The 6397-nt window shown below is 30.6% G+C and overlaps 1 pseudogene; it reads left to right on the forward strand.

Moving 5' to 3' along the window:
* The first annotated feature begins 209 nt into the window (after positions 1–209).
* Positions 210–978, forward strand: LOC105620760 (annotated as a pseudogene).
* Positions 979–6397: the final 5419 nt, after the last annotated feature.

Raw genomic sequence — 6397 nt, forward strand, 5'->3', positions numbered from 1 at the left:
CGTCTTCCACAATTTTTTAATTTTCTTTATTTTAAATGAAAATTGAAATGCTAAAAACAATTATTACAATCACAATATGAATTAAAAATAATTAAATGTGTTATTTTTATTGTATTAAAAATTATAAGCATGTTAAATGCAGTTATTTTTGCGCGCCATGATGTGACGTCATAATTCGATACAGACAGTTGCCTTACAAACATTTCAAAATGAGTGAAAATATGCAAAAGACAGCAAAAAAATGTTATTACAAGTGCTTTGTTCCCTTATATAAAAGTACGATTATTTCCACGTCTTCAAAGCTATTTGTATCCATGCCAAAAGGAAATATGAAGAAAAAATGGTTCAGGACAAGACATGATAATGCTTTGTCTATATTGAACACCAGCATGTTTTGCTGTGAAGATTATTTTAACGTAAGTTTAAATATTATTTTTAAAATTAACAAAACATAATTCACAATTTTACAGTTGCAAAAGGATATAGAGAACTATATGAGAATACTTGATCCAGATGCATCTGTACGTTTAAGAAAAGGAATATTGTCTACAATATTTAATTATCAACCTGATAGACAACATTGTCATTTAAAACGTGAACGTTCAGGAATTCCAAAGCGTCAGAAAATAGAAAGTTTGAATGAAATCCTACAGACTAAATCGATTGATAAGGCTTGCGGACATAATAGATGAATCTGTTACTGAAGAGTCAGACGTCAATATTAGTAATTATAGATTGATAATATTTTACATATAGTTGAATTACATAATATAATATTGAACAATATTTATAATGAATTTGCAGATAATCCTTCACCAATTGAAGATAACACTATCGAAAGTGAGTTTGAATAATGTATCTCCAAAATACAAGGATGTCGATGTTCAAGCAAAATTACAATTTCGAAAAATAATGCGTAGCAAATACATACAAAATGTAACTGTTATGCGAGAAAAAATGGTTCAGGACAAGACATGATAATGCTTTGTCTATATTGAACACCAGCATGTTTTGCTGTGAAGATTATTTTAACGTAAGTTTAAATATTATTTTTAAAATTAACAAAACATAAAATTAACAAAACATATGCGAGATGCTTGTTGTGCAACAAAACAGAATACATTCAACAGAAGCAAAAAGTGATATAATCTTCCTCGACAATCAGTACTATCACTTCTATAACAAGTAATCTTGATGATACATTTAACGACGATGATATCTATCATCCGAAAAAACAAACGAAGAGATAGTGAAACAAAATATGTATGAACAGAAGAAATTTGCGAGAAATTTAAAAATGACACTTATTACAAATAAACCAAAAATATATTTGGATATTTCGAATGATGCTTTCTTTTTAATAAAATTATTAAGCCAAGAAACAGAAATTACAACAAAAGAAATTTGCTTAACACTTTATAAAATTAAATTAAATGATACTTTTGCAAAATTTGGCAATGAATTTGAAGTTAGTGCTAGTAATGCAAGTGCTGTTTTTCGAAAAACTCTTCCTATTTTAGCACATTATTTAAAACAATTAAGTTTGGCCTTCAAAACAATCTTTAAAAATAAATTTACCGTTACCATTCCGTATTCGATACAATCATCAATCAATAATCGATTGTTTAAAAATTGAGATTCAGAAACCTGGGTGAATCAAAATGTAACTTGACTTGAATACAAAAAATGTAATACATTAAAGTACTTAATATCTATGTCAGCGGATTTGATTAATTTTATATCAAGGGCTCTATTCTTGAGTTTGTACGACTATTTTCGTATATGAATAATTTCGTATCAAAATTTTCGCATGCGATTGATAAAATTAATTCTTGATCGCTCTACAAATTAATATGTATAAATTCGCATACAACTAATACGAAGATCAGAGCGTTGTTGCCAAATCTTTATGAAGTGAGTAAACAAAGAATAAGTGATCAAAAAATAAATAACACTTTTATTTCCAATGAAATGTAAATGTTATTTATTTTTTGATAAGAAATCTATCAAAATATTAACCTATAAATATTATCTAAACATTAAGAGATCTGCTTTAATGACCGTATAAACTTTTTTTTATCTTATAGATACTAATGTATATTTATTTATTTTATTACATATAGCTTTGCAAATACTTATATTTTTAATTCTAGATGTCAGAAAAACGAATAGAAAATATCGAATGAATAAAGAACAATTCTTATCGCATTTTTAAATAAGCATCCAGAATTAGTGTCAGCAAAATTTTCTTCAAAATTTTCATACAAAGATGATCAAAAGCTGTGATATGAAGTCACTGATATACTAAATGTCCTTCTTGGAGCTCAAAAAACTTGGGAACAATGGTGAAAGGTAATTAAAACTATATATGTACAATAAATATAATGAAAATAACAAATAAAATAATCTAACCTATGTAAATTCTTATAATAAACTTTTTTTAACATCAGTTAGCTTTTTTTAATCTTATAGACTTGGCATGATATGAAAACCAAAATAAAAAGAAAAGAAAACAGAAATCAATCGAAGTTTAAGAAAAACTGAAGGAGATCCACCATCAGATGTAAATGTAACAATGATAGCTCAATTCTTCAATCTAGATAACAATATAGCTCAATTGATTGGACCTACTACTATATATGGTGATGCTGCTGTTGATGAATCCATTGCTGAATTTGTAAATATATGAGCATAAAATATATTTTCTAAAAAAAATTGATTTTACATGTTTTGCTCTAAAAATTAATTTCTCTTTTTAGGATTTTCAAAATACTAAAAATAATGAAATTGAAAACACAATGGGTTTTAAAGAGAACAATCCAGCTGTATTAAAAACTGTACCCAACAATAATAATATTGAAGGATATTATAAGTAAAAGTAATTTTTCATTTTTTATGTATTTTTTATTTTAAATATTACTTTTATCTGTATTTCTTTTGTTTGTTGCGTACTTCCTAATATTTGCGATTTCTTCTTATCATTTTCATTTTACTTGTAAAAAATGTTGAAATTATAAAAAAATGTGTTAACAAAATTCGTTAGTAAATTGCAACAAAGAGAATTATTCATATAGATTTAGATATATCAATATCTAAAATCAATATCAATATCTAGATATATATATATATATTGAAGTGAAATACAATTTTTTAAATATCAATTTTTTATAAAAATATTAATTTTTTACAGAATTAGTGAAGCATTATGATTTTATATCAGCATCGGTAAATGAAGAAATAAATACAAATAGCAATACATTGAATAATAGAGTATAGAACCAATTATACGAACTGCAATAATATCTAATAATATTTCATAATACTTTTAAAACATGGATATTTACTTCAAAAATATTATAAGATTTGTTATCGCCGTGTCATTATCCATTGGTAGTGCCAACATTTCATGAATCTTGAAATGGTATTTCCTAAATCATTAGTTTCTAGCGCTTTAAATGATAAGTTTTGATGACTCTTTGATGGGATGTTATCCAGAAATGTCATCAGAATCAGTCAAGAAATCGCCATATCTCTTAAACCGTTGATCTCACGAGTTCTAACGAAAGTTAATACTTCGAGCGTTAATGATTTTCGTTAGAACTCGTAGGATGTTATCCAGAACTCGACAAAGTTGTCAGAACTCCGGCAAATCTGTCGACAATTCTGAGTAGCATCCCACGAGTTCTAATGAAAGATATTAACGTTTGAGGCGTTAGGTTTAAGAGATATCTTGATTTTTTGTATGTCGGATCGAAAAATTTGTAACACCCTGTTGGAAATGTTCCGTAAAAAACTGGTTTATTAAACAGAATTAGTAAAATATTCGTGATCTCATAGCCTGTCGCTAATTGATTAACTTAAGATACGCACGAATAAGACAAATGAAGAATTGCAGCTGCATATAAATGCGTCACAATACACGCGCGGAAATGCTCACAGAGGAGCCTAGACAAATTAATAGTTACCAAAAAAAAAAGAAGAAAGAAAATAAAGCACAATGATTTATATATAAAATTAAACATATACCTATCTATCAAGATTAGAAGTAATCTTCCTCATTCTCATTGATAGCAACTTGCATAACTTATTAATAGCGCGTTTCGTCATGCTGTTAGCCGTTTTAATTGATACTATCGCGGACGAGGTTATCATATCCGCGGTTCAATTCGACGATTCTGTCTAATTTTTATTGATATGGAAAGCGAGCATTCTTCGCGGAAGATAAGTAAGTTGCCAATTTGCAAATTTCGCTGAACACTTTTCCATTTAAAGCGACCCTGGAAAGAGAGCTGACGTATTCTGCCGCTTCCAAAAGCCTTGTAAAGTACATTGATTACAACGGTTTAATCAATGGAAATTTATATGTTGGAGATCAGCGTCAGGTAAATATATAATAGGTCCTCTTGTAAAAAAATATCCAGAGGAAAAAGGTTTCATATTGGATGGATCATTAGAGGCATATAAAGAGCGTGAATTTAGGCAGGCCTCTATTTGCACGAGTGTGGTGCACAATTCTTCAAAAGTGAATAAGGCACTTTATCACACATCATTGCGGTTCTCAACAAATTTTTGCAAGACTTTATCCCAGCTTCCCATAATCCGCCGATATGAGGGAAATATAATTGAATGAAGATCCATTCTCTATATTACGACTTCACTGTAGGCTGATGTAGCTCGTACTAACCTGTGCACTCTCGGAACTATATTTGCAGCTTCTGGCAAAATGATCGCTCTTCAAGCAATTTATGCAAGGCTTCAGACACCGAGCCTCCTTGAGATGTTCCTCCACTGTCAATGCGAGAAATTTGACGTAATGATGCAAGGAATGTGCATGAGAAGCATATGCCGGATGCATAAGTCGCTGTACTGCCAAAGAGGTAACTCTATCAGTATTCTTCGCATGATTGTCCTTTGAATGAAATTGATCTTGTGCCTTTGTAACACTTTTGTTATTGCTCATGTGAATTTCACATGTGGTATCGTTGTATCAAAAATTCCATTAGCTTATTAAAATTGGAGTGGGTATCGCGTTTTCATTTGTAATTGCGACATTGATATCAGCTTTTTCTTCTCAAGCACGTAATGTTGCTCGATCCAATTTACTTTACACCGTGTATAATAAAAGATCATCCCATCGGTGAATGCCCTTAACGTTTTCAACACTCTTGTGTATTTGTTGACGTGATCTACTAAATGCAGTATTACACTGATCGATTCTTTCTTCACAGCAGACATCGCGAAGAGATATAGCACGTATCTTCATCAATATAACATCACTGTCTTCAAATCTTTTCTGCAGTTGCTCCCTTACTGAATAGTTGTCATCAGATAACTCGATATCCTCGATTGCTCTAGCTGTTGCCTCGAAGACGCAAGAACGCAAATATATGTTAATAAACTTCTGTAACCTTGGTGAGATCTGATTGTTATGAATAGTTTTCGTAAAAGCATCCGAAAAACTAAGTCCACTCTTCGATCTTTCCATCGAACGATGGTAATTTGATCGCGGTAACTTTACCCGACATCCAGTGGCACCATACATAGATTCATCGGATGTTATAATCTCTCAGTCTGCATTCGTAGTAAAATCCTTAGTGGTCCAACAATTTCTAATTCCCTTAGTGTAAAAGAAGCGGCGCTTGCGAAGCCGTTCGTTTCGTATCTTTCCATCATCTTTCCATCATTTGCCTCTGTAGAAGTTACATGAGCATACTATCGATTTCAATCAGTCTATCATCGATGTGAGCGCTCCTTGATGCATTTATAATTTGCCGTAATACTACTCTAACTGTGAGGCTCCTTTTGTCAAACGGCCTCATAATGTCGATCATTGATATCTTCTCGATGCCTTTGATTTATACTTCTTAAAACTTGCGTGTTATTCGATCCAGCATTTCCGAATTTCAGCGTTCTCTTTGTCAAGCCGCTAGAAACTCGCGCGCACTCGTCTTATGGCGGAGACATAGATACAGTAAGAGAAATGAGGAATCGCAGCTGCATACGAATGCATCACAACGCACGCACGAAAATGGTCACAGAGGAGCCTAGACAAATTAAGTAGGAACCAAAGAAAAGAAAGGAAGAAAAAAAATAAAGAAGAATAATTTACTATATATTATAAAATCAACATGTAACAAAATTTTTTTAAATTCCGGTAATTCATCGAAAATTCTACGTAACATTCCACGAGTTCTAACGATAGTTTTCATTTAAAAATACTTCTTTTACAAGCTCGTAAATGAAGCTCGTGCTTACGAACGAAATTAAAAATAATAAATGATTTAACTAAAAATAATGAATGATTTATTATAACTAAAAACTAAGTTACAGTAGTTACTTAAATATAATGAACGTACATGAAATTTCATAAAGTTTTATAAAAAGTACATTAAATTTC

Source organism: Atta cephalotes, assembly GCF_000143395.1.
Source record: "Atta cephalotes unplaced genomic scaffold scaffold00028, whole genome shotgun sequence".
NCBI classification, from domain to species: domain Eukaryota; kingdom Metazoa; phylum Arthropoda; class Insecta; order Hymenoptera; family Formicidae; genus Atta; species Atta cephalotes.